Source organism: Stegostoma tigrinum, chromosome 18 (assembly GCF_030684315.1).
Source record: "Stegostoma tigrinum isolate sSteTig4 chromosome 18, sSteTig4.hap1, whole genome shotgun sequence".
Taxonomy (NCBI): domain Eukaryota; kingdom Metazoa; phylum Chordata; class Chondrichthyes; order Orectolobiformes; family Stegostomatidae; genus Stegostoma; species Stegostoma tigrinum.
Window position 1 is genome coordinate 54,812,469 of NC_081371.1, and position 19,857 is coordinate 54,832,325.

Below are 19,857 nucleotides of genomic sequence, written 5' to 3' on the forward strand. Positions count from 1 at the left end.
CTGTACACGGAGCATCATCGGGACAGTATTCCCTATAATCTTCTTTCCGGCTATCCAGGGCTCCGAGATCCATGTGCAACCATTCCGGAATGGGAAGTCAATGCTGCAGTTGGTGTGTGGATGCCAGTCGCTGTGTGCAGAGCTCAGAGCAGCTGTACGTGCACACAGCTCAGAGGGAATGTTGCTTACAGCTGTTTTAGTGCTCACTCACTTTGCACTGAAAAATAAATTCTTAACCCTCTGATCTCTTAAAGATTCTGGTTTGTTTGTTTAAATGTTTATTCATATATGCATGGGAGGTATACCCATCAAAGATGGTGAATAACTCTCCAATTTGATCCAAAACAATACTTTCACGAAATGTTTACAGATTAAAAGGCTTCCAATAAAAAGGTTACACATTTACACCCACTTATCTCAGCCCAACAGTGTTCATTCTACTTTTCATTCAAAGTTAGTATGCATGACTATATTATCTAATTATATTCAACTCTGTGCACATGATTATAATATCCATTCAAATCACTACATGCTCACGAGCCCAATTAAAGCATTACATGTTCGTATCTACTGACTGTAAGTACATACCTTGTGATTGTAAAAATTCTTTACTGATCTTTTAGCTCTTTTCAGTGCTTATGTAGGAGTAGCCTACTTCTGCATAGTTCACATTACATACTTATTGCAAAGACTCAGTGTTCGGTGTCAGGTTGCCAGTTCCTCGGTTTGCATTGCGTTTTAACAAAGGGAGATGGAGGGCATGGTGGGAAGCACTGAATAGTCAAGTGGGAGGGTAGATATATCATTGTGCAGCTTCATGCTAGATCAACATCAAGCCTGCAGCGTGCTCCAACAGTTTGCACAGCACATGCTTCAAGCAAATGGCAATATGTGAAAACCAAAAGGAAATAGGCCGTTTGTGGGTGAAACGGTCTGCATTGTCAGGGACAACCACCAAGGGGTTAGTCCAATTTCAGTCTAGGGTGTGGGCCAGTTTCCTACACTGAGATAGGGAGAAGGATTACGTATGTCAGAAATAGGGAATGGTGGAAAAGCAATTAGCAGTGATGAGTCAGCAAGGTTTTGGTGAAATGCCTTCGGTGATTGAGTAGAAAGGACAGAGAACAGGGGGCTTTTAGAATTTGGGAGGATAAAGTGGGCAAGAGCTGATGAATGGAAGTGATGTACGTACACTGGGTGTGACACTCTGAGAGACACACTGAGATGTGTGTGCAGTGGCAGAGTTGGAGTGTGTGCTGACCCTGGAACTGTGAGGTAGCAGTTGAAAGGTGGTGATATATACCCATGCAAATTGTTGGCCCTCTTCCTGCACTCTTGGGCATCCGTTTTCACTTTCACCTTATTTATAGGCACAGCACTGAACCTGGGCTTCAATATGGTTGTGGGCTGGCTGGCTGTGCTCGCATTGCTGTGGTCAAATGTGAAATGGACTATCACCCTCTCCACCACTCCATCCATGCAGACCTCCAGTCCCTGTCTGTGAAGCACAGAGTGAGCTTTCCTCTGGGCTATGTCATGCATGTAGACACCCAAACACCTTAAAATGAGGGCTAGCTTAGTGGTGGGCAGCCTGGCAGAATGTCCCAAGCAGCGCCAAGCACTGTCATCTCTCTGACTGCAATGTTTCCCGAGAATTGTGCCCAAAAGCTGAGATTTCATAATTAATGAGATGCAGAGCAGAGCACAGTTTGAGAAAAGTCACACTGAAGCATGACAGACCATGAGTTTTTGTCAGCAAAACGCTTCAACTGAAAATGAAAACATTCTGCTCACAGTCTTCCAACATGAACAAGTCTATGTCCCAATTATATTTGGAATCCCTTCCCTACTGTAGCACTAATTAATCCATAGAGAAAATACAGAATTCTCTTTGTACTTTCTGTATGTACAATCTTACTTTTAAAGGTTTGAGAATCTATATCCTGAGATCCTTTGAACCCTAATTCCTTGTGTGCCATCCATGATATATTTCCATTCTCTATCTTTGTCCCAAAATATACATCCTTCATTTATCTACATTGAACTGCATTTGCTATGTAACTTCTTCCCTTTTCAAATCCTGCAATCTCCGAGATGGTGTTTGTTTGCTTTTTAATTTCTGCAACATAGTAAATGTCTATATTACTCCCTTCACGTCATATTGATTGATTGACTCATTCATTAACACGTGTACCGAAATATGGTGAAAAGCTTTATTTATGAGCATTACAAGAAGATCACAGCAAGCAAAGGACGCACACTTCAAAAAGGCTTAGGAACGTGCAGGTTACAGGCAGGTTACATTATTTGAGGATCCAGTTCATTCAACAGTCTGATAACAGCTGGGAAGAAGCTGTTCCTGAACCTGCTTGTGAGTATGTTCAGGCTTCTGTATCTTCTGCCTGATGGAAGAGATTGTAGGAGGTCATTACCGTGGTGCGAAGGGTCTTTGATGATGTTGGCCGCCTTTCTGTGGCAGTGAGCCATGTAAGTGGAGTTCTTGGATGGAAGGTTGACTTCTGTAATGGTCTGGGTTGCACATACCACCTTCTGTAGTTTCTTACGGTCCTGGGCAGTGCAGTTCCCATACCAGGCCACTATGCACCCAGGCAGCGTGCCTTCAATTATGCATCAGTAGAAGTTGGTGAGGGACCTTCTGGACATGCCAAATTTTCTCAGCGGCCTGAGGAACAAGAGGTGTTAACATTTATGTGAGAATCTATGTGGGAAGTCCAGGGCAGGTTGTCGGTATTGGTCACTTATATAGGACAAGAGAAGCCCCATCACAAATCCTTGGGGCATGCCATTAACTGTATTGATACAATTATAATTTTTGTCAGTTTTATTGCTTCACCTCCATCTTTTCAAGGGGCGATTGATAATGAGTAAACCATATTAAATTTCATCACAAACTGTCATCCTTGTGGGATTTTCCTCCTGCTGAATAATCTTAATGATGAATTTCATCAGCTTATTTTATGAAGAAGTGAAACAAGACAATTTGGATAACTCTATGCTTGCATGTAAAGGTGTCATTTCATGGCATGGATGAACTTTGGATCTCTTAATTTCCTTTGCCTACTCAGAGCAGTTGAATTAAAATGTTACATTGGCATTCACGCCATTACTGGGATTACTAACTCATCACAGATAAGGAATCAAACTTTGGATCTTCCTCAGCAATTTCATAATATCTTTGTTGTGGTGCCCATGCCACTGGAACAGAGCCCCTGACAAATGTTCCGCTGACATGAGTTCAAATTCAACGATGACAAATGGTGTAATTTGCATTCAATAACAAGCTAACCGAATGGTAACCCTTGGCTGTTGTTGTTGTTTAGAACCACATCTGGTTTCTTAAATCTCTTAAAGGAATGAACTAGCTGCACAGAGGCTGGTATCCCATCATCGAGTCACCCTTTATTTACAAGTACACAGTTCACTTGCTCTGACCCCAGCTCAAAGCCAATGCTAATATCTGTCAGCCAGGGTTCCCTGATTGGGGCTTTAACCTGGGCCAGTCAAGGATCTCATAGTAAATGAGATCTACTTGCCTTTCATTCCAATCACTAGAGGGAAGGAAACTGTTCTCCCGGTCTGGTATACACGGGACTCCACATCCACAACAAAGTGGCTGACCCTTAACTGCCTTCCGGGCAATTAGAGATGAGCAGTAAATGCTGCTTAGACAGTGACACCCACATTCCATAAATGAATATTTTAAAATTGCATATTAAATTGAAGTCCAAGAGTTAAAAAGATGCCATCAAGGTAAGGGGTGCTTCCCGTTTGCTATATATTCACCACGACTTTAGTCCCACATGATTTGCTGGCTGATTAAAAATCTAAATCCTGGATTGGAGCAGATTTGTCATGTAAAGGTAGACAATTGCTACAGCCAAAACATCTAAGGGTACTTGTTATTGAAAGGGATTATGTATTTTTCAGAGAGAGAGATCAAGTGTGAAAGACTAAATAATGCCACAATGGATTTCCTAATCCTAACCCGTCTCTTTAGAATTTGCCAATTTCCAATTTAGTTTTCCTATCAAGCAAGACGGCAAGCACAAGACTATTGATTTGCATGAGGAATGTCTATTACGTTTTAAGCCAAATCATTTACAGGTTCAGTGCCCGCTTCTCTCTCATCCTGTAAACTACCTTGGGATTTTATTTTAATGTCAACACGCTATCATATTTTAAATAGTTCTTATTATTCAATAAATGCTCTTTCTTTTTGTTGTTTCTCTTCTATTGTATAATGACAATGGCAGAGTTGCTGATAATTGTGATTTAGCCATAATTGTAAAGATTATCCTGTTTATTTTGCAATTTTTTTTTAATTAAGATTCAGGTATATTTTAGATCTCAATGTGACAATCTAATGAACCAACTTCTCATTTTCCAGCGCATCAAACTTTAGATTGGAGATATGATCTCAGACCTTCACAGCATTATGGAATATTGAGACAGCAATCTCTATTTCTATATAGTACTCATTAATATAGGCATTGTGACTGTAACTCACTAATCATAGCAAAAACAGCATCCATGTAAAAGGACAGTTTAAATCAATGTCTAGTGCAATCTCTTTAATAACTTTATTTTGCTAAATGGCTGTGTGAAATGGGCTGAGGGTTACATAGAAAGTAGCCAGGATCGCAGGCAACTTTGTCTCATTTCTCCAGAACATTTCAAAGAACTTGAAGTTGTTCCTCCTGCACTCAGCATTGCTTATTGCGATACACAAAACATGTTTATTGCCTCACATTATGGAAGCCTGGGTGGTCATTGAATCAGTCCAGCAATAACTACAGAGATGCTTTTCATTCAAGCATGACTCTTGCTGGGTATTCAGGATATAAATCATAAAGTCTCGAGTTTCACATTCACTCCCTGTTGATGCTGGAAGCCAGAGTCCATAGGTGTGAGGTTGGAAAAGCACAGCAGGTCAGAGAGCATCAAAGAAGCAGGAAAGCAAACATTTCAGGCTGAAGCTCTTTGTCAGGGCTGGGGAGGTGAAGGGAAGTCCAGAAATAGATAGAAGATGTGGAGTGGGGCCTGGGAGGAGGGTAGGGGAGATGATGATCAGTGGGTGCAGGTAGGGGGTTGTTGTGATCGATCTGTGGGAAGGGTGGTGGTGGATAGATGAGTAGGAAGATGGACTTGTTGGGGAGTCTAGGACCAGAGGCTATAACCTCAGAATAAGGGGTTGCCTATTTAAGCGAAAGATGAAGAGGAATGTCTTCCCTTAGGCTGTAGTGAATCAAGGGAAATTACTGCAGAGGGTTGTTGAGGCTGAGATACAGAGTTTTAGTCAGTAAGGGAATCAAGAGTCACGGGGAGAAGGTGGGAAAGTAGAGTTTAGGATTAATGGGTCGACCATCATTCCTGCATACTCCCAATAATCTTTCAGAAAGCATTGTGAGAATTTGGGTGTAATTGTTTGAAAGGTTTACTTGGAGTGAGATGCTTTTGCTTTAAGCAATGAAATAACTGCACAGGGGCCGGTATCCTGTCACAAAGTCACCCTTTATTTACTTTGGCACAATACGGTGACTGTGGCCAGCCAGCTCAGAGTCAGTCCCCTGAATTGACGAGTGCCTAAACCTTCTGGTTATATTGGTCAGCCAGGGCTTTCCTGATTGGCCCAGGTTAGCAAACCCCAATCAATGACCTCATGGTGAATGAGATCAACCTGGTTCCAATCACTACGCGCACATTTCATATTTTTCATTCATGGGATCACTGGCTAGGACAGCATCTAATCCTCATCACTAATATCCTGTGAGAATATGGTATTGAATTGCCTTCTTGAATTGCTGCAGTTCTTGAGGGTTACGTATACCCACAGTGCTATCAGGGATGACGTTCCAAGTTTTGACCCAGGAACAGAGAAAGAACATTAATAAATTTCCAAGTTAAAAATCAGAAGCATTACAAATCTTACACTTTGAGCTATTTGATGTGACAAGCTCAGTTAGCTCGGTTGGTTGGACAGCTGGTTTGGAATGCAGAATGCCTCCAATGGGTAAGGGGTTCAATTCGATACTGACTGAGATCAACGTGAAGGTTTAGCCTTTTCAACCTCGGCCCTCACCTGAGATGTGATGACCCTTCAGATTAAGCCAGCTTGGGTTGGTTCTCTCTGAAGAGGGCCTGGTCCGCAATTAGGGAAAACCACAGGAAATGGTGTGCCAACTCAGAAAGCAATGTCAAGAACATCAGGAAAAAACAGCCAGCTCTGATTATAGACTGAAGATATGTGAAAACAGTGGATATTACCAGTAGAGCAGCCTAACATGTTATTGCCTGATGATCTGGCTACAAGGCAGTCATTCCATAATTTGTGTTGCACCAGGAAGTTGGAACTTGCAATGGTTGTGAATTGTAAAATGACTGCGAGAGGAAGAGGGATTGAGAGTATGCCATTTATTTGTAAACCTGCATGTAGGATACATAATATTGTTTTTGACAGATAATTTGCCTTTGCCTTTTCTAAACCATTGGAGGGCTACCGTACCATGACAATGTAGGAGCAAAAATTAAAGAGTAGGCCATGATCCCGTTGCACCATTCAATAGAAAAATGGTCGATCCTCAGCTTCCACTCTAATTGTCTGCCTGCTGCCCATATCTCTTCCTTCACGGAACACCAAAAATCTGTCCATCTTTGTCTTAAACAGACTCAGCGATGGAATATCCATAGCAACCTGGGTAAGAGAAGTCTAGATATTCATAACTCTTCAAGTGAAAATGTTTCTCCTCATATCAGTCCTAACAATAATCCCCCAAGGTTCATTCTATGCCTTTGGGATATATCTGTATCTCATTGAAATGAAAACTTTTTGTATTCTATCGAATGCTTTGCTGAATTGGAGAACTAACTTATCAATCTAAAAAAAACGATCGTGACAATGAATGATTGTGGTCAAAGTATAGGGGTCCCTCATACTCAATTTCTCTGTTGTTTACCTTTGTAATCTAATAGGTTTTTACTGCTCTCACACTAAATCATAATCCAAACTTTGTCCAATAGATCAAGGAATCAGTGAAGTGATTCTCCTTTCTTGTAGTCTTTGCACATAAAATATCAAGTGTTCGGAGGAAAATTGATTAGAGGAGACCGTACTCTGGCCAGATTTTCAGCCACTCACTCAAATTTAAGGAGAAGTTAGATAATTACATGAGAGAGGAAGGAATGGAGTGAAATGCTGATGGTGCAAGTGAAGTGGACAGGGGTGAGGTTTGTAACAAGCAAAGACTCCAGACACCCATCAGATGGGTCAAATGGTTTATTTCTGTGTTTATGTTCCCAAACTGCGTGTGATAGTCTCTTGGAATGAAGGCAACCCTTGCTTATGTCATGAATTTGTTTCTGGCTGATCAGGAATCTCTCCCACTCCTGCTGTCTTAGGCATATTGGAAAAGTTTACAGATTGCTACTCGACCTGTTGGTCTGGATTCTAACACGCTTTCCACGGTTATCAATTGCCAATGGAGGACTTGAGCCCATATTTCATAATGGCTCTGATGTAAAATGTCTGCGATAGCATTGTCAGTGCTTAATCTTCAAACCCTCTCCCAGCTCCATATGCTCCATGTGAACTGAACCTGGGCGATGTTGTAAACAGAGGACTTACAGCATGAAATTCCATCAACAAGAGTCAACAGCCCCTATTCAACTGAAGTCAAGCTTGGAAACCCTACACAATGCTGTCCCAAGTATTTTGTATTCTCAGCAGTTGCCAAGGTTACCTCAGTGATTCAATGGCCCAGCTGCACTCTATGTCATGCTTCTTATTTCGGAATAATAAGATTGAGCTTCCTTTTTTGGTGCTCTAGCAAGTTCAGGGTTGTTGATGGAGTCTCGTTCGTTGCTCTTGGTTGATTCTGTCCTCATCCTTTTCCATTCGAGATTGTAATTTAATTTCCAAAGTAATTTTGTCCGTTTCTTTTGCCCTGGAAGACTGCCCGTTGAATTGTCTGACTGCTGGTAATAAGCTTCAAAGGCATCATTAATGCATTCATAATCTGTTGTTAAGTTTCCATTTTCCTTTCTAATTGCTGTTATTGTTAAAGCTGCTGCTCTTTTCTCTCTCAGCCGGCTGGCCAGCAGGCTCTCTGAGTTTTCACCGAGTTATAGAAGCACAGCCAATCATCGGAAAATGACCACACCGAAAGAGGCCATTCAACCCATCATGATCTGCCAGCTCTCTGATGCTGACCTGTAATTGGCCGCATGTTAGAGCCTTCCTTCATTATTAACCCACAAAGCAAGCTTCATTCATTCTTTAATCAAAGTAAGAACTTAAATACAACACTAAACCCATTCTAATCCCCTTCCAAGATCCATTTGCACGCGCATGGCTCCTTTTCCTGGGATAGGACTATCCTTTCCCCCGATAATGTAACTGAGGCAGCAACTCTCATGTTTAATCATTTCTGTAGACAACTTAACTTCCTTCTGGGGTTGTAGTTTTACCCCCACGCCCACCTGCCGGGTATTTGAAGGTGCGACGACTCTTAAAATAAAACTGCTTGTGATTATGGCTTCCTTTCTGCCCACCCCACAACCAGCTCCCCCCATCCCCGAATGCAGGGGCGAGATATGGGAAGGAGCAGGTGAGGCATCAAGTGAATCATCTGCCCTTAGGCCTCTAGATGTCAATTACTGGCATCAGTAGGAGCTCATTTCACCACCAGTGCCATCATAAGTTGATTCACGGAAGCTGGGAAAGAAGCTTGGGTGAAGTGGGGATGAGGAGTTACTTCTTTCAGGGAGTGAGGTGGGGAGTGTGTGCTTGCACTAGTGTTTGTGCATTCGTGTTTGTAAGTTAGTGTATAGGTCAGAACCCTGACATTTTTAAAACAGGTTGCCTTGCAGAGAGGGTGTGTTGGCAATGGTGTGTGTGTTCATGTATGCATGTGTGGTGGTCTTTTATCAAAATATTCAGGCTTATCTTGGAGGTCCAGTACCCATCTTCCTTCTTGTCGTTACTCCTTGTTGTCCCTGCACTCGCCACTAGTGGGCTCTGTCGCTATAGTTCCTGGATAATTGGTTTTGCTGGCAGCTCCCAAGAGGGGTATATCCTCTGCCTGAGGGGCACAGGGCCTCTGAGGGCAGCACAGTGGATCGATGTATAGCACTGCTGCTTTACAGCACCGGAGACCCAGTTCAATTCCAGCCTCGGGCAACTGTCTGTGTGGAGTTTGCACATTCTCTCTGTGTCTGCGTGGGTTTCCTCCGGGTGCTCCTGTTTCCTCCCACAGTCCAAAGATGTGTAGGCTAGGTGAATTGGTCATGATAAATTGTCCAGTAGTGCTCAGGAACATGCAGGTTAGGTGGGTTAAGCATCGTAAAACCCCCATGTGGGGCTGAATCTGGATAGGATGCTCTTCCGAGGGTCAGCCCAGGCTTAATGGGCCAAAAGGCCTTTTTCTGCACTGCAGGGATTCTATATGTATATGTCCCAAGCTCACCTTGTAAAGACCTTTGCCAACACACCCTCTCTGCAAGGCAACCTGTTTTAAAAACGTCAGGGTTCTCACCTATAAGTCATGTTTCTGAAACTAGGGACCTTAGCTGGCTGATCATTGAATTTCCAAGAGTCATTACTAGATTCTGAAATAGGGAAATACTTTCAACATAGTTCATGGGTATAAAACTGGCTTTCAGATCAGCCACCTCTCACTGATATCACCTAATTTTCATTTCTCTTTGTATTTTTAAGGAGACAAAAAAGAAATTATCAACATTCAGTATTGTTTTGTCTTATTTCCTAGAATTTGAACATAGGAGGAAAACAATGCACACTTTTCATCACAGCAGTCTGCTGACACTGACTGAATATTACTTACTTATAGAGTAGCTTTTCCTGCCCAACAGATTTAGCTCGAGCAGGATATTTGTCTCAAGTGTTGTAAAGTGGAGAAATGTAGTGGCTTGAGGCAGTGTGTGCTTCCCCAAAGCTCTTGCGAAGAATGTGCCAAGTGCTAAGTTCACTCACATGAGGGAATGAATGCATGTCATAGGCAATTCACTCAGGAAATTAGGAAATTGAATTTGGATTGCTGGGTTCTTTTTCTCTGTGAGGCCAAATACTTCAAAATGGTACTGGACTGGATGCTACTCAATTAGAAGAAGAGGTTTCAATGTTGGGCCTAAGCTGAGAAACTGTTTATATGACAGCGAAGTACTGTGGATTTTGGAGTACTGAAATAAAAGCAAAGTTCTCCATCTTGGTTATGCACCCAACTCTGCCACTCTCCACTCCCCTACCCCATCTGTTCTTTGCCTGGGTTTGGTCTCAGTAGAATTGACTTACGTCTATTAACACCTACCCTTCATCTATTCCTCTCCCCTACCATCATTAGCACTACCTTTGCCTCTTGCTCTGTGGTACCTTTATCATCAGCTTCACTTGCACCAGCTCCCCTCTTTCTCCACAGCGGGATAACCATCAATGATCCTGGCCTCCCCACCTCCCTACCGTCTATTGCTCCAAAGAAGAATCATTTGGACTTGAAATATCAACTTTGTTTTTCTGTCCATGGATGCTGCTGTGTTGCTGTTTCATTTCAGAGCAACTATACCCTGAGGTGTGGGAACTAAGAAGTTGGAAGGCACAGCCTTAAAAGTAGAACTTGGTCACTGAGAAAGGGACATTAGCAAGTTCCTCTTTTATTTCCATGAGAAGGGGAGACAAAGCAATGAAATGAGGCTGTATTCTATCCATTGTTCTGTATGTCTCAAAAAAACCTGGACAATCGATACTGAATGTAAGAAAATTGAATTCTTTGGAATGTAGGTCATACACTAAACATACTGCTTCAGGCTGATAGGATAAATACAAAACCATCACTGTGCTACTAGTCCATAGGGCTACTCCCCCATTAGAGAGAAAAAACATGGTGATTTAACCTGAAGGCCATGATAGTCAAGAGGAGAGGTTGTGAAGGAAAGTCTTCAGTAGGTGTGGGAATTGAACTCATGCTGTAGGCATCAATATGCACTGCAAACCAGACATCTGGCTGAGCTAATCAACTTCCTTTGCAAGGTTGCTGTAGTCCTACCAGGCCATCGGGCTGCTGTCTCAGTAAAGAGAGACAGTTGGCAGTGGTTTAACCTGAAGGTCACCATGCCTGAGATGAGGGAAGAATTTAAGAAGGAGGATACTTTGTAGTTACCTTAGCCAGTGCAGGGATTGAGCCTACACTGTCCGTTAGAGGTATTTGAAATTGAAACAGCAAAAGAAACACTAAAAATGATATTTTTAAAAAATCAACATTTCTGTTCTTTGATTGGAACTAGACTATTCTTTTCTGGAGAACAAAATGGAAGTCAGCAGAGAGAGGGATCCAGTTCAGCGTAGTTGGGCGATAAATATCCGGAAAGTCAACATCCTGGCAGCATTAATTCCAAGCCTCAACAGAAATCTAGAACTTTCTGTGTCAAAGTGCTATGGATGGCAGGACAGTTGGAGATCTCAAGGCTAAAATTTCCAGATTTTTGCCACAAGTATCAAGGGATATGTAATTAAGGTGAATAAATAGAGAAACATACAGAACAGCTGTGATCTAATTGATTCTGAAGAGCTGGATCGATGGCATTATTGTGCAACCCTTGATCCTGTGGGATCCATTAGAAAACAGGTTTGCCTTTGCAGTAACGCAAATAGATCCAGGTGCTCTACCTCACAATCACCATCAGCAGTCAGGCCTCCATTTCACCTGAATTTTGCTGGCCACCTAATTCTTCTTTCCGAAACCATAGGTCTGACTGTTACAAATTTCCAGCTTATTTCTGTGGGGCAATGCTGATCAATCCACTGTGCACAGGTATCTCGACAACTACAAAATCAGCCTGATCCCTCGCTCTCCACATGGACTGAAATTGTCTGGGAATGTCCGGTTTATATTCCGTGTTTGCAGGGAATCAATTAGTTTGGTACATCCTGAAACATAGAAACATAGAAAATAGCTGGAGCAGACCATTTGGCTTGCCAAACCTACTCTGCCATACAGTATGATCGTGGCTCAACTCAATGTTCTTTTCCCACTTTTTCCCTCTTATACTTAAGTCCCTTTAGTCCTGAGAACTAACTCCTTTTTGAAGGCATTCAATGTTTTGACTTCAACTGCTTTCTGTGACAAAGAGGTCCACAGGCTGCGCAGTCTCTGGGTGAACATATTTCTCCTCCTGAAACGCCGGTGCTGTAAAATGTAAGTTCTTATAAACATGAGAGATGGCAATCTTCAGAAATACTTCATAAATATACTGGGAAATGGGATTAAAGTAAAGGAATGCTTGATGACTGGCCTGGACGAAATGGGCTGAATGGCCTGTTTCTGTGCTGTAATGCTCTGAGATTTTATGACTTCTTCATTGAAGTCTACCACGAGTGAAAAATATTGGCTTAATTCAGTGAATGGAAGAAAATGCACAATCCTTGCATCACCTTAAGTGTTAATGCTTGGGTTTATTTGAGTCTTAGGGGCCTGTCCACTTGATCTCAAATTCCAATCTACCCATGAGAATATCAGTCATTTGAATTTCTGCTGACTGTTCACACCGTAGACATGCACCTTTCTTTCTCATACTCGTGTGTGTTAATCAGCTTCCTGGAAATTTTCAGTTCTTAGGTTGAACATTCATTATTCCTTCACACCAGCCCCTTCCCAGAACAACAAAGAACATCTGGACTGATGTGCATTATCTTCAGCAATTCTGCATTAGCAATGGAACCCAGTTTAGAGAATATTGCATGACCTTATCAAGCTTACTTTTTGAAGATGTGAAGGGACGATCATTGTATATGGCTGCCATTTGTCACGTTAATGAGCCTGAGGGGGTAAAAAAAACAGAAGCTTATACTAATCTCCTATGCTAATATGATATGCCCGCATTAGTATATTTATCCTGGTAATTCTGCAACTTTCTTCACCAGTAATATAAGTAAGGCTCAGGGTGACCCATTAGGTGTTTGTACTCTGTTCTCTGAAGTTCAGTTTTCAAACACGTGCAGCTAAAAATGACATGTAATCCGCTGCAAAGATATAATTCTGTGAAGTTTCAGTCGCAGGAGGTTATAATGAATACATATCTTCTCATATTTATTGCAGGTCGGATCATTTTTTGTTACACAGTAGTCACCGCTCACTCCATTTTGCGTGAAGAAAAATAGCAGCTCTGTTGTAGCTCCTACAGTGCAGACAGCAATGATGTATGGCGACCTTTCTTGGTCAGGTTTCACTTACTTACCGTGACTGTTCCATAGGGAGAATGAGTGACCTGCACAGTGTCAATGCAAAATGGGTTGCATGGTTTATAACTTGATAGTAATGCCATGGCTGAGTGACTCTACTGGTATTTGAGAGGATATGTGTGTCCTTACCTTGGATTGAAGTGAAATCCTACTATTTTAAAGTTGAGAGTGATAATGCAAGCATACAGTGTAAAAACTAATCGGAATTGGGCATGATAGTGGTGATTTATTGTTCGGGCGTCGATGGTCCTAGAGAGAAGCAACTATTTCAGTTTTAATATGCAAACAAAACCTGTATGATAAAATTACAGGTTAAATTCAGCACCCGGAATCAGGACGAAAGTCAGGAGTAGCACGGTGGCACAGTGGTTGGCACTGCTGCCTTGTAGGACCAGGGACTTGGGTTCAGTTTCACCTTCAGGCGACTGCGTGGAGTTTGCATGCTCCCTCTGTGTCTGCGTGGGTTTCCTCCAGTTCTCCAGTGTCCTCCCACAGCCCAAAGATGTGCAGGTTGGGGCGGATTGGCCATGCTAAATTGCCCGTAGTGTTCAGGGCTACACAGGGAATGCAAATTAGCTGTGGGAAATGTAGAGTTACAGAGATAGGGTGGAGAAGTGGTTCTGGTGAGATGCCTTTCAGAGGATCGGTGTGGGCTGAATGGCCTGCTTCCCTGCTGTAGGGATTCTATTCTAAGAACTACACAGAGCAGAGCATCCCTTCATTGACCCAATGTTAATGTGTATTGCTTTGTCAGTCCTCACTTGCTTCCTCTGGATGGAGGAGCGGTGGCTATTTTGATGTCTTGGACTGGACAAGGATATCATCAGATGTGGAGCCAAGGGAAATGGCAGGACCATGATCTGACTCAGTGAGGGGCTGAGTGGCCTCCGCTTTTTCCTACCTGTATCCTCAGCCACATCCCCTAAATACTGGCATAATTTCAAACCATAAGGGCAGGGAGTGCTTCTTTTCTGGCTGGAATTTGAGACACAGTGACATTGGAAATAGGAGCACTAGTAGGCCATTCAGCCCTTCAAGCCTACTGCACCATTCAATATGACCATGTGTGATCATCCAACTCAGCCTCCTGTTCCTGCTTTCTCCCCTTTGATCCCTTTAGCCCTCAGAGCGATACCTCATTCTGTCTAGAAAATATTTTTGGTTTTTGGCCTCAAGCGCTTTCCAAGGCAGAGAATTCCACAGGCTCATCACTCTCTGGGTGAAGAAATTTCCCCTCATCTCAGTCCTAAATGGCCTATCCCATAACCTTAAACAGTGACCCCCTGGTTCTGGACTCCCTGTCCTAGGGAACACCATACCTTGAATAGTCCTGTTACAATTTTATATGTTTCTATGAGATCCTCCCACATTCTTCTATAATCCTGTGGTGTATTCCTGACTTGTTCTGACTCTCTTCTATAAAACTCACCTGCCATACCAGGAATTAGCCTGGTAAACTTTTGTTGTACTCCCTCCATAGTCAGAACATCCTCAGATAAGGCGACGAAAACTACAAACAATTGTTCGGATGTGGCCCTGTACAATTGCAGCAAGGCATCCCTGCTCCTGTTCTTGAATCCTCTCGCTATGAAGGCCAACATTCCAATTGTCATCTTCACCGCCTAATGTAATGAGATAAATACTTAGCTCAAATCAGACTGTGTGTCCATGTTTTCAATCCTCTCTTCTGGACCATTCCATCTGAATTCTACCCTCGTGAATTTCAAAGCTTTTCTCTATTCAGTATCACTTTTACTTCCAAATCTTCCGTTTTTATGCTGTGGTAACCTTTCTTTCCTTGAAGTAGCATCAAAAATATGCAAGAAGCATGTGATAAGTGGCAGTCTGAGAATTACTCTTGCAGCCCCACTTCCTTAGCCTTCACTTCCTGTGTCAAATAATTAATACCCAGGGAACATATATTCATTCTGAGAGTAGAATCTGCAAATTCCTGCTCGCACCAAATTGAAGGTAAATGTCACATTCCAAGTGGTTTCTGTAATACACTGGCATGACCATTTGTCTCCGCTGTCTAGAAGTTGTCTGGTTTCTGTTGTGAATGATCATTCTTTCCTGTATGTGTCCATCCATATAGCAGACTTGCTAATAGACCATCCACATGATGTGAATGACTGAGGGTGATTTCAAGATGTATAACTGGATAACTACAGGCATTGTATTTCCTGTGTGCAATGCAGAGAAATTTCAGGTGTCTCAAATAAGGAAACATTTGTTAAAAATATTCCAAAAGGTTATTGAAGACACTTTTCAAAACTCTGTGCAATATCGTCAGAGATATTGCATCAGGATTGTTTCACAGGATGGGAAATGGACAAGTTAGAACATAGAACATAGCTCATAGAACAATACTGCGCAGAACAGTCCCTTCGGCCGTCGATGTTGCACCGACCTGTGAACTAATCTAAGCCCATCCCCCTACACTTGAAGAACTTCCAACACCTCAGCCCACACAGCCATAATTCTATCAGAGATAATGGGAACTGCAGATGCTGGAGAATCCAAGATAACAAAGTGTGGAGCTGGATGAAGACAGCAGGCCAAGCAGCATCTCAGGAGCATAAAAGCTGATGTTTCGGGCCTAGAGAAGGGTCTAGGCCTGAAATGTCAGCTTTTGTTCTCCTAAGTTGCTACTTGGCTTACTGTGTTCATCCAGCTCCACACTTTGTAATCACGGCCATGATTCTCTCTGGTTATAAATATTTGTGCAGACCTTGACATTGAAAAATTAATATACATAGACCATTTAATTGTCTGTGATGGTTAGCTAACTGATTTTTGTTAAATGGCATGTCTTCCCTGGCATATAGATAGAATTAGCAATGCTTGGTAAAAGAATGTGGGGTATTCCAGCTGTTATCATGAATTTGATCTAGGTAACGACTTATCTGCTTCAGTTTGAATTCAGTCTGAGCAGTAGCTGCTTCATAAATCGGCTGACTTTTATATCATGATAAATAAATTGTACTTTCCTTGACGATCATCCGGCCAATCTATCAAGATTTGATATTAATTATATGAATCCCCACGGCATGGTGGCAGGTCATTCAGGACCACTCAGTCCATACCAACCCACTGAAAAGCATCCTCCCCAGACTCAACCCACTCCCCCAGTAACCCTACATTTCCATAAGACCATAAGACATAGGAGTGGAAGTAAGGCCATTCGGCCCATCGAATCCACTTCACCATTTACTCATGGCTGATGGGCATTTCAAAGCTACTTACTCACACTCTCCCCGTAGCCCTCAATTCCTTGTGAGATCAAGAATTTATCGATCTCTGCCTTGAAGACATTTAACGTCCCGGCCTCCACTGCGCCCCATGGCAATGAATTCTACAGGCCCACCGCTCTCTGGCTGAAGAAATATCCTCTCATTTCCGTTCTAAATTTACCCCCTCTAATTCTAAGGTGGTGCCCACGGGTCCTAGTCTCCCCTCCTAATGGAAACAACTTCTCAGCATCCACCCCTTCTAAGCCATGCATTATCTTGTAAGTTTCTACTGGATCTCCCCTCAACCTTCTAAACTCTAATGAATACAATCCCAGGATCTTCAGCCGTTCATCATATGCTAAACCTACCATTTCAGGGATCATCCATGTGAATCCCCGCTGGACACGCTCCAGTGCCAGTATGTCCTTCCTGAGGTGCGGAGCCCAAAATTGGACACAGTATTCTAAATGGGGCCTAACTAGAGCTTTATAAAGCCTCAGAAGCACATCGCTGCTTTTATATTCCAACCCTCTTGAGATAAACGACAACATTACATTCGCTTTCTTAATCACGGACTCTACCTGCAAGTTAACTTTTAGAGAATCCTGGACCAACACTCCCAGATCCCTTTGTACTTCTGCTTTGCGAATTTTCTCACCATTTAGAAAATATTCCATGCCTGTATTCTTTTTTCCAACGTGCAAAACCTCACATTTACTCACATTGAATTTCATCAACCATTTCCTGGACCACTCTCCTAAACAGTCTAAATCTTTCTGCAGCTTCCCCACCTCCTCAGTACTACCTGCCTGTCCACCTATCTTTGTATCATCACCAAACTTCACCAGAATGCCCCCAGTCCCTCCATCCAGATCATTAATATATAAGATGAACAGCTGCAGCCCCAACACTGAACCCTGCGGACACCACTTGTCACTGACTGCCATTCCAAAAAAGAGCCTTTTATTCCCAACTCTCTGCCTTCTGTCAGACAGCCAATCCTTAATCCAAGCCAGTAGCTCACCTCGAACACCATGGGCCCTCACCTTGTTCAGCAGCCTCCCGTGAGGCACCTTATCAAAGGCCTTTTGGAAGTCTAGATAGGTAACATCTACTGGGTTTCCCTGGCCTAACCTACTTGTTACCCCTTCAAAGAATTCTAACAGGTTTGTCAGGCATGACCTCCCCTTACTAAATCCATGCTGACTTCTTCTAATCTGACCCTGCACTTCTGAGAATTTAGAAATATCATCCTTAACAATGGATTCTAGAATATTACCAACAACCGAGGTTAGGCTAATTGGCCTATAATTTTCCATCTTTTGCCTTGATCCTTTCTTAAACAAGGAGGTTACAACAGCAATTTTCCAATCATCTGGGACTTCCCCAGACTCCAGTGACTTTTGAAAGATCACGAACAAAGCCTCTGCTATTTCCTCAGCCACCTCCCTCAGAACTCTAGGATGTAGCCCATCGGGTCCAGGAGATTTATCAATTTTTAGACCTTTTAGCTTTTCTAGCACTTTCTCTTTTGTAATGCCTACCGTACTCAACTATGCCCCCTGATTGTCCTTAATTGTTGAGATACTACTCATGTCTTCCACTGTGAAGACTGACGCAAAGGATTTATTATTTCTTCAGCTATTTCCTTATCTCCCATCACTAGCCTTCCAGCATCAATTCAGAGCGGCCCATTGTCTACTTTTGCCTCTTGTTTGTTTCTTATGTATTGAAAGAAGCTTTTACTATCATTTCTAACATTACTAGCTAGCCTACCTTCATATTTGATCCTCTCCTTCCTTATTGCTCTCTTTGTTATCCTCTGTTTGTTTTTGTAGCCTTCCCAATCTTCTGATTTCCCAGTGCTCTTGGCCACTTTATAGGCTGTCTCTTTTCCTTTGATACATTTCCTGACTTCCTTTTTCAGCCATGGCTGTCTAATCCCACCCTGGATAATCTATCTTTTCTTTGGGATGAACCTCTGTACTGTGTCCTCAATTACACCCAGAAACTCCTGCCATTGTTGCCCTACTGTCTTCCCCGCTAGACTCTGCTTCCAGTCGATTTTCGTCAATTCCTCGCTCATGCCCCTGTAATTATCTTTATCTAACTGTAACACCATTACATCCGATTTTGCCTTCTCTCTTTCAAACTGCAGACTGAACTCTACCATATTATGATCGCTGCCTCCTAAGTGTTCCCTTACTTTAAGATCTTTTATAAGGTCTGGCTCATTACATAGCACTAAGTCCAGAGTAGCCTGCTCCCTTGTGGGCTCCATCGCAAGCTGTTCCAAAAAGCCATCCTGTAAGCATTCCATGAATTCTCTTTCTTTGGATCCACCAGCAACATTAGTCACCCAGTCCACCTCCATACTGAAGACCCCATGATCACCGTGACCTTGCCTTTCTGACATGCCCTATCTATTTCTCGGTGCATCTTGCGCCCCTGGTCCTGATCACGGTTAGGAGGTCTGTACATAGCTCCCATTATGGTTTTTTTTGCCTTTGTGGTTCCTCAACTCCACCTAAACGGGCTCCACATCATCTGACCCTATGTCATGCAGTGCCATAGATTTAATTTCATTCTTAACTAACAAGGCAACCCCACCCCCTCTGCCCACCTCCCTGTCTGTTCGATTTGTTGTAAATCCTTGGATGTTTAACTGCCAGTCCTGAACCCACTCTCTGTGATGCCTACCATATCATAATCATTCAAGATGATTTGTGCCGTTAATTCATCTACTTAGTTAAGAATACTACGAGCATTTAGGTAAAGTGCCTTAAAGCTAACTTTCTTATCATTAGAGATATTGGAAATCATAAGATGGCCTAAGTTATCCTTCCTTTTTGCTGCATTCCTAGTCTGCCTCGAGCTTAAACCCACCTGCATAATGCTATTCTGCTGCTTATCTTTCCACTTAACTCCATACTCCCTGTCACTTTCGCTTTCCCTTCCCCCCTTGGCTAATCCACCTAGCCTGCACATCCCTGTACAGTACAGGGCAATTTAGCATGGCCGATCCATCTAATTTGCACATCTTTGGACGTTGCGAAGACCACCTATAGGAAGTCCATGCAGACACAGGGAGAATATGCAAACTCCACGCAGGCAGTTGCCTGAGGCTAGAATTGAACCCAGGTCTCTGGCACTGTGAGGTAGCAGTGCTAATCACATGAGCCACTGTGAAGGTCCAACTTTCAAAAGAATCTGAATCCCACAGGACATTTTGTTAGAATTAACATTTGATAGCCCTGGTCCCACTGTTGTAAAATGACAGAGTGGCATCCAGACTGCCAGAATCTACTATTTCCTCTTGGCATTTGTAAGAAGATTTTCTGGATGATAATGCAATGT

General features: G+C 42.7%; 1 protein-coding gene across 1 annotated transcript in view; it reads right to left on the bottom strand.

Annotated features, from left to right (window-relative positions):
• Positions 1-2,238: 2,238 nt before the first annotated feature.
• LOC125460853 (monocarboxylate transporter 2-like) overlaps positions 2,239-19,857 on the bottom strand; it is a 318,309-nt gene continuing 300,690 nt past the window's right edge. Inside the window, exon 6 of the mRNA XM_048548973.2 lies at positions 2,239-2,683. The gene's annotated coding sequence lies outside the window, so the exon portion shown is untranslated. The remainder of the gene's footprint in view (positions 2,684-19,857) is intronic.